This window comes from Porites lutea, chromosome 9 (genome assembly GCF_958299795.1).
Source record: "Porites lutea chromosome 9, jaPorLute2.1, whole genome shotgun sequence".
NCBI lineage: Eukaryota > Metazoa > Cnidaria > Anthozoa > Scleractinia > Poritidae > Porites > Porites lutea.
Genome location: NC_133209.1, coordinates 23881468 through 23890020, shown reverse-complemented (window position 1 = coordinate 23890020; position 8553 = coordinate 23881468). Strand labels below are relative to the sequence as shown.

At 37.6% G+C, this 8553-nt stretch overlaps 1 long non-coding RNA gene across 1 annotated transcript; it reads left to right on the top strand.

Moving 5' to 3' along the window:
- Positions 1–686: 686 nt before the first annotated feature.
- LOC140948542 (uncharacterized) lies at positions 687–2998 on the top strand. Its single transcript, XR_012167053.1, has 4 exons — positions 687–848; positions 1117–1214; positions 2005–2111; positions 2762–2998. It is a non-coding gene; the product is annotated as an uncharacterized lncRNA (long non-coding RNA).
- The last annotated feature ends 5555 nt before the right edge of the window (positions 2999–8553 follow it).

The window sequence follows — 8553 nt, the reverse complement described above, 5'->3', positions numbered from 1 at the left end:
CGATCTATATGATAATTGTTACCAAGAAAAGATGTCTTTCCTTACAACAGTTGGGATTAATGCAGATTTTTAACATAGAAATTAATTGCTGTGAACCCAGATTAGTGTTTGTTAGTAATAGGTGCATGTAATCTTATTGGAGGTTCTGTACAGTACCTGATGGAAACTGGGATTTTTTTCCCCTACTCAAGTTCTGTGCAAACTAAACGTCAGACATGTTAATGCTACCATTTACAACAGTAGTTTACGAACATGAGTGATGTTCAGAATACTGAAAGTTTAAAAATATTTCATTGTCTAACAATGTAAATTATAATAATTATAATCATTACTATTACGTTATTATTATATCAATTACAGTGAAACCTCTATTAAGCGGGCACCTTCGGGACCTTCCCAAGTGTCTGCTTAATAGAGGGTGTCCGCTTAATAGAGGTTTTAAAAGTTGCACAATGTTTAATATTGTTAACGATCAACATTTAACGGTTACTCTGTACTGTGAAAAAGTTGCATGTCGTTAAAGAAGCTATCCAGAGTTCAAGTTCATTACCTTTCATTACCAACTTTAATTTGTTTGTAAATGCAAAAACATTAACTGACTTCAGTAAGTATTTCAAGGATGTAATACAATACTACCAGCCTAGTCCCCAGGCGTTCTCTCTTGCCCCGTTGTCCGCGTGAAGTCTGGGAAGAGCGGGCGACAGAACGCCTAGCCAATATTGGCAAAATACCCCTGATTTTAGCGGAATTTTACCCCAGGTGACATTTTACGAGTTTCTACAGCTCCATTTTGGAAAAACTGCCCGCCGATAGTATGGATGTGTCGGTTGAAGTGTCTGCAAGCAGCGGTAAGTTCTAAGTTTGTAACATATTATTTTTTGTGGTTAATATTTTGTTCGTCGAGGTGGATTGTTTACGGTCAAAGATTCTCTTAGTCTGAGACTCAAGCTAAAATCCTCCTAGACGAAGGAGAAGGAGTTGTGGGCAAAGGAAAGAATAAGACCTGTAGGGCAAACCTGTCCACTTTTATTTGACTGTTGTGTAAAGTGATGATAATAAGCTTATTTCTAGTGCCTTCATACTTAGTGTTTTGCTTAAAACAAATTTATTTTGCAGGATGTTCTCCTCGTTTGAAAGTTATCTACCATGGAAGCAGATGTTTCCATACGGTCCTTCAGCAAAGACGAACCAGCAAAAGAGGTTAAAGGAAATAGGTACATGTACAACTGTACAATGCATTTACCATTGTTACCCAGTTTAATTTTAAACTAGGGCATAAATTATTGAATGAGGTAGAGTACGATGCAAAAGATTATGCAAATTGAATAGAATGATGCCCACCTCAGATCAGCATAATTCTGCACATCATATAAAAACCAAATAACAATTATTGTGTTATTTTTCATTGTAAACATTACTACATTTGTAAACTTTTTTCAAAAACTTTGGCCTTTTCCCAGCACAGTTCCAGAATATCTGAAGGCATTTTGCATATACTTCACAAAAGTAGATAATATTCATCCAGAAACATGATTTTCATGTTCTTACATTCCATCCAGTTTTAGTCAGAAAATGTAGCTATTTCGTCTTGGTATAGATTTAAACACACATTTTTAGTTCACTCAATACTGCCTAAGCAGCCTTGTTGCTAGGCAAATATACCATGTAGTAACCCTGCTTATAACCATATATCATGGAATCAAGGGTATATTGCTTGCGTCCTCCAAATATGGAAAGTACCTGTTGGTTATGAATTAGCTGGGAGCCGGAGCCAATTGAAAATGGCTACGTATTGTGAATGAATTGACATATTTATTTATTTATTTTTGAAAGTTCGCCTCGTGCTCATCCTCTTTATCTGTATACTATGACTTAAGCATAATTCTGACTTTCTATTTTTGAAGATCTGGAGAAGTGAGTTGTAGCCACTGGAAATAAAATGACCTTTAGGGTAAACCTGAAGCTATTTAACATTTGTCTGATGCACATTTAATGATTTTGCAGGATATTCTTCTCGTCCTTCTTTTGTATGTTCTGTAAAAAAGGACACAAGGACATTGCCAAACAGTCCATCAGTGAAGACCAGTCAGCAGAAGAGATTGGAAAAATAGGTAAAACTGTGCAATGTATTCATTTATGTCACTTTTTTTACACTGAGGCTAATTCCAACAAATATAAAAATAATTTTATCCAATCTTTCAGCTGATTATTGTACACCAGGGAATGTAATTCGTACTTTAATTAAATTAAATAGTTATATTTGCTTATTTGTAAAATTCTGACTATTTCATTATTGTTACACAGCAATTTTAAACTAGGCAACCTTAACAGCATATTATAGCCTCGTTATAAATCTGCCAGTATTTCATTTTCTGGTCCCAGTGGGTTTTGTATTGGGACAGGCAGAAAACGAGGGGAGGGGTGGGCTTAATGGGGATGTGGTGCATATTATTTAACTTATTGCAGGCACAAAGTATGAATACGATAAGATGGCTTTTATAGATCTGCAAAACAATAATATTTTCTTAATAGGGTCTTACGTTTGCATAAAAATTCATGGTGTCCATGCATCCTTAATCGGGTAAAACCTATCATTTTAAAGCAGTCATGTTATAATTTCACTCTTTAGATTGGAAAATTTTTTATTTTGTACAAATGGTTTCAATTGTTTAATCATGGGCCACATTTGTATGTACCCTTTAACACGGTTAATTTTCTACCTGGTTCAAATGTTTTTTGTTTTTAATTTATTAAATTTCAGGTATTTTAATGAGAAACTTGGTTGGGAAAAAAGAATAAAGGAACCAAACTCTGATGGCATGGCACAACAAGAGAAGCCTGCAGGGAGAGAGAGAGAAGGGAAGAAAAGAAGAACTGCTGCCCAAGTTCATGATTCTTTCAATTCAAAGATGCAATATGAAATAAAGTATTTTTTAAGTGCTTTACATTGTGATATCTGTTTCTCCTAAAATGGGGTTTGTTTGTCAACAATAGCTCTATAGGCACAAAACAGTTCAATAACCATACCAGTAGGGTTTACACAGTATCTTTTACATCTTCAATGCTAAAACACCGAAAATCGAGTTTTTTCTTTATCTAATATAAACTTAAGCTTAATTTACTATATACAAATTTAGCTGTCAAAAATTTAAGTGCGGTATCGAGACACCCATCTGGGTCCTCAATATCTGTATTTCGTGAGAAATGTAAGAAAGATGTGCTGTTTTCTGCTGGAAACCGTCACTTAAGTAAAAAAAAAAAAAAAAAAAAAAAAAAAAAAAATATATATATATATATATATATATATATATATATATATATATATATATATATATATATATATATATATATATATACATTACGAAGTGAATCAAAACCCACAACACTTACTTTTTGTTTCTTTCTTTATTTTACTTTTTTTCTGGAGAGACACTTTTTTGAGGTGTCGTTTTAAAACATTAGCGAGTACTTGAAAATGCCCAGAAATGCCGTAATGAAGCATATGTTGACAATATACACGTTTGCCTTGTTTCCTCTTTCGACGACAATCCGTAACCTCAGCTCCTCCATAGTGCAAAGATTCACTGGCACAAATTCAAGAAAGAAGCTCATCGTTTGGTACCTGTTGCTGCGCGTGAAAGTCCACTTAAGTTGAACAAAACTTGGTTTCGCGGATCCTTTGTCAAGAAACCGAAACTTTGTTTTTCGCTGTGGCATGCACATAGAAACTCTTCCTGTTCAAATGACCGATTTTCAGCTACCTTCGGCTGAAGTTGCAGTAACCTGACGAAAGGGCCGCCATATTTGATCTGGCAATATTGGCTAGGCGTTCTCGGCGAGTATCTCTCGGTGACGTCACAGCTCACGGTAGAGTCCAGGATTGACCGAGCCGAGAACGCCTAGGGACTAGGCTGCAATACTACTATTGTCAATTCAGTCCGGTGTCTGCTTAATAGAAGTTTTTACCAATAGAAATTAGCCAAATACAACTTATTTTAGTGTCCGCGTCCACTTAATAGAGGTGTCCGCTGAATGGGGGTTTGGGAAATATCAGACGTCCGTTTTGGGACCCGGCTTAGTGTCCGCTTAAGACAGGGTGTCTGCTTAATTGGGGGTCCGCTTAATAGAGGTTTCACTGTAAAATATTACAGTCATTGCTATTACAAATTGTGGTAATACTATCTAAAATATGCTTACCATGCAGACAAACTCAGCCACAGTCATAGCTGTTTGCTTGAAAGGGAATTGGCTTTAATGTAAATAGCCGGGGGAGGTGCTTGCCCCCACTCCCCTTCCCTACCACCACCGCAGCCATGTTTCTCAACCCAAAATTGGTCAAGTGGAAATGTTAAGATGTCATTGAACACCAGTTGTAGCATCCAGGGCGCACGTTTTCTACCCTCCGACGACTCAAGAATAGCACCATGAAGCAGGATTGTTTTAGCGGAGCGCCATAACTAAGATAATTTGGTAAACTGTCCATCCGAGAAATTTTGGTTATGACGTCAGCGTACGTCCGTCCGTACGGACTTTCCGGGTAGTGGAAAGTAGTCCGCATGGACTCTTGGGGTAGGGGAAAGTAGAGATTTTTGGCGGGAAATCGCATGGCGCAACGTCGCGCAATTATATCACGCAACTGGTTTTGAAAAAAGAAATTTCAAAGCAACTTAGCAAAAAGGTTTTTCGACAGAGCCTTTATAACTTTTTATTACAACTTACGAAAGCTATTATGTCAACAAACAACAGCAGGGATATTTTAGCGTGTAGACGACAGGTTTTAAACAGAGAGCAAAGAGAAGGTGAACGGCAGAGAGTAAGAGTCAACACGCGTAGAGCAGGCGAAGACGATCGCCAAAGAGAGCGCGTTAGAAGTAGAAGAAGAAGACAAAATTTTAGCGAAGAAAGTCGGCAAGTAGAAAGGGTCAGAGCTAGAAGAAGGAGAGAAAATTATATTGAAAAACGCCAGCAAGCAGAACGAGACAGAGCTAGAATGAACAGACAAAGGCAGCGCGAAAGAGAAATACAAAGGCAAAGAGAACGGCAGCAAAATAATGACATGATGACAGAAAGTGTTCTGTTAATGTCGCTAGGCCCCGCGCTATTAACATTTTGATTTCAAACTGATCTCGGACGCGAAATTCAGCCAGTCATTTAAAAATACAAGCAGGCAAGACAGAGGCTTTTCACTTTTCTCACCATAGTCACACGTTGATCACGCTCTACGACCGTCCAATTTTTATGCTCTGATTGGTCAAAATTTGACAGGTGAGTTCATGCAGAAAATTTATACAGCATCTTGAACCTTGTTTACTTTGACAGCTGAAGCTGACAGAGTATTTTGTCAACTTGTGATGTTTTTTACTGTCTTTTTGCACTGGATGCTTAAAATGAAATACAGCTGCTATCAACAGTCTTCTTTGATTCATGGCTGGTTTGTTTATTGAATTTTTGGTTGGGAAATGCGCCGCTTGTCAAAGTTGGAAATCCGATTTCGGATGCATTGTTTTCGTTTTTCACCTTGCTGGATGCGGGTTGAAAAGTCCCTCAAGTGATTCTGACCTTACTTGATAGCTTTCAAGAGCTGCATCTCGAATGGTAAGCCTGAGTAATTATTGTATACGGTGTATGTTTGTTTTTTTATATCAAATTTCATGAAGTCGAGCGTAGTTTATGACGCTAATTTATGCACGTTTGTATTAAGATCTGAGACAATGATCTGATCTAGTATATATAAGCTTACAGAGCTTTAAAAAAGCCTTTAGTCGATCTTTTCTCTCCGCATATAGAATGAAAAAACGTTCCGAAGAGTATTTAGTTATAATTTTGGCTGTAGAAAGAAAGCTTTGAGCGATTTTCTTGCCTCAAGTTCATTTTTGAAAACCGTAAACACCAGGAAGCCGGCTAAAAGCTTTAAGCTGAAGTTTAAAGACTCAGGATTTTTAGAGACGCTTTGATACTTGTCTTCGTGAATGAAAATTGCTGTCTCTGTTAATGTTTCACCGAATTAGATTTCTTTATTGATTGTTAGTAGTCTCTTGCAATTTTAATCGCTTTGCCGTTTGTTTTCAGTCGTTCATAAACAACGCTTGCAGGAGTACTCAAAATGCCGCGCGTATCAAACGCTTTTTAAGATTACACATCGTTATAAAACCATTCAATAAAAAAAATAGACACAATAAATTCTTTATTATGTTGAAGCGTAACTCTTTTAATGTTCACTGAAAATTTGGCGCTTGTCAAAAGTGAGAACCGGCTGGCTGTATAGGTGATTTTGGAAATTTTTTGAACGGTTTTGCTAAAAGCCCACGTCTGCTTCGTACGGTTCTGAATATTGAATGAGTGCAATTTGTCTTGAAAAAATGTGAAATACTGCATTTTGTCTGAGGTCTGTATGATAAAAACAGCGCCTCATATTACTGTTTCACCTCAGATGTGAAGTATAAAAAGTATGAAAATGCTGGTTTACACGCTCCCAGAGTTGTTGGCAAGATTTTGTTAAGTAAATTAAACTTGTCGAACGCAAAAAAATTCGGCCTGATTTGTTGTCCAAGAATTCGTTTTCCAGGCCTATTCTACAGTGATCAAGAGCCATTATGGCTCTTAAATGTGATCGAAGATCATTGCTATTTTTTGGGTGTATATAAACAGCTATCAATTCGATGTAAGATTTTTTTCACTCTAAAATCACTTAGCCTTAGCTTTCCCTAAAAAGTCACATATGTGCCATTAAGTTAACTGATTTGTGGATTACAAGTTTATTGTTTGATTTAAATTATAAATTTATTAATGGGAGCTTCGCTTTTAGCCCTGGCTAAATCTATATATTAGCCTTTGTTTGAACAACTGCCTACTTATACATACCCGGCCAACCGTCGATTGCGGATTCTATGGACACTGTTAAGGTCTCAAAGAGGTTTGCTTGTGCCAACGAACTAAGCAAATGACATTTTGGGAAATTGTAGTAGGGCTATGGTCAATGGCCCACTTTGTATATAACAGTCTATAACAGTAGCGGATCTAGGGGAACAGCTTGGGAGGCCCAGGCCCCCTCTTATTTTTAAACCAAACTGAGGCTGCGCCCGAAGGGCCGAAAAACTTTTTTTGGAGACTGCCCCACCCCTTATCTCAGGGTCTGGATGACAGGGTGCCCCCACTCTGAAGGTCTGGATCCGCCACCGTATAATAATATAGCTACTACTCACCTGTGCCTCTAAAGCCTTTGCTTCCCTTGTAGTCCTTGTAGAGGGAAAATTTTACGGGTTTTCGAGTCTCAAAATCTTCGATTAGCTCTGCGCTTCTTCAGCGGATGAAACAGAATATAAATTATCAGACAACTTAGTGCAAGAATGGTTTTCCATTGTTTAATACTGGTATACTTAGCTTTCTTTTGCTGTCTTTCTTTTCCTACTCGTTTTTTTTGTGTGTGTGTGTGTGTGGGTGTGTGTGTGTGTGAATGTTTTGTGCAGCTGTGTGTGGTGTGCGGTACCTGACCCTTTAATATAATCATTTAAAAATAACCTAAGTGAGGCTGCCTTATCTTTTTAGCCCTCAATAGTTATTATGGGCAGCCTGTACTCTCTCTATATATTTATCTAATTTTTTTGTCTCATGTAAATCAATGTAGCGTACAGCTGAGTACAAATAAAGTTGTTGCTGTTGAATTGTTGTTGTTGCTGCAAGCATTCGACAGAGACAGACATTACACACATGGATGATTCTCTATTTTTTTTATATTTCCGCCAATATTTGAAAAAGTTGTTAAATGGGGCAGCGGTTCATTTGAGTTTTATTTGCTTGTTCGTGTAATTACTTCATGAATGCCATTCGATCCGGGGCCATTCAAGGGATGTTACTCAGTAACATCCGCTGAAAGGACCTTCATGCGCCAAGAGGCTAGCGCGATAGAGGCGAAACATTAAAACATCCTTTCCAAACAGATGCAGTGGCATCTTCTTGGTTTAATCAATCGAGGGATGAACGAAGAAGCAAGACAACACCTCGAAACAAACATCAGATCATCAGACAAATCGGAGTGGACGATCGAAGCGAAGCTTACATGAGTCACACGGGGAACCACGAAGCGAGCGTGACGTCAAACGTTTACGAAATCCGACCGAAGACAAGAGGGCCTTTCGACGGATGTTAACGAGTGCTGACCTTGTGGCAAATGGTCGACGGAATCCTACAAATTGAATACTGATAATATTCTGGCAGACACCGACTTGTCAGAGTTGTCAAGACTTTAAACGTATGTTTAAAGACGAAGTGATTTATTAAATATGTTCAAACGCCATGTCTACTACAAGTACAAGCATTACTTCATTTATTTCCAATCAAGAACTGAAGTAAACGAGCGGTTTTTCACACAACCATAATGCTAGGACTTTGGTAACCTCTTGTTCATAACTTCTAACTTTTTGAGGAAAAGTAAGAAATAAGCCTCAAATATATCTTCTTCTCTACACCATCAGTTAAGAAGGATTGAACAACCTATTCTTTGATCTCAAAAATGAACATTTTTTAAGCCCACAATATTTACAATAATACAAAGAG